Below are 813 nucleotides of genomic sequence, written 5' to 3'. Positions count from 1 at the left end.
TGGAAACTTTGATGAAAGGACACCAGCGAAATGCTCTCTTGAAGCCAGCTCGAAATCTGAGGAAAAGCAGGCCACGGAAAGAAAAAGTTGTTTTTTTCAAGCAGATATGTCTTTCAGCTGCCACAGAAAATTCTACTTAAGGTAGTTATAACAACTCAGTTTTTGAGTTTGGTTTTTAGCCAAACTTAGAATTTGTGTCACAGTATTGTTGTTAGTCTTTTAGTTCTTGTTTGAATTGAATTGAATGGAAATTAATTTCCCATTAATGAGAAGCATTGATTCCCAGCAATGAAAAGCATCTCATTCCCACCAGTGAGAAGTCATCAATAGCAAACGCATAGCGTCAGGTAACCAATATAGTAAAGAAGCAGCATATTTTTCTAAAATAATTTTATACATTTACATAAATATAATTGAATTAGGCTTGCTAATTAAGGCACTTAAAAATGATATATTTCAAAATAGCTCCTTTCAGAAATGATTACACGTTTATAAAGTCTCATTTAATGTTAGAATTAATTGCTAATCTTGATGGTTTTTATCTAATCATGTATGAAAGTACAAAATCCTTATCTTTGTAAACCTTTAAATGAAGTTGATTAAAAGTGGATGTAATGCTTGTGGGGTGGCGGGAATTGAGATATGGCTTATGCAATTAGTGAAAAAAAAAAGGCAAGAATTAATTAAATATTTAACAAACTTAAAGCACAGTGTGGTAGAGCCCCAACTGGGGAGAGAGAGCTTAGGATTTAATTCATGCAGTTACTTACATAAAGTCCCAATTCTACTTGCAAAAAAAAAAAAAAAAAAAAA

Source organism: Rhinopithecus bieti, unplaced genomic scaffold (assembly GCF_001698545.2).
Source record: "Rhinopithecus bieti isolate Rb0 unplaced genomic scaffold, ASM169854v2 scaffold_9690, whole genome shotgun sequence".
Lineage (NCBI taxonomy): Eukaryota > Metazoa > Chordata > Mammalia > Primates > Cercopithecidae > Rhinopithecus > Rhinopithecus bieti.
This window is presented reverse-complemented; position numbering follows the sequence as displayed.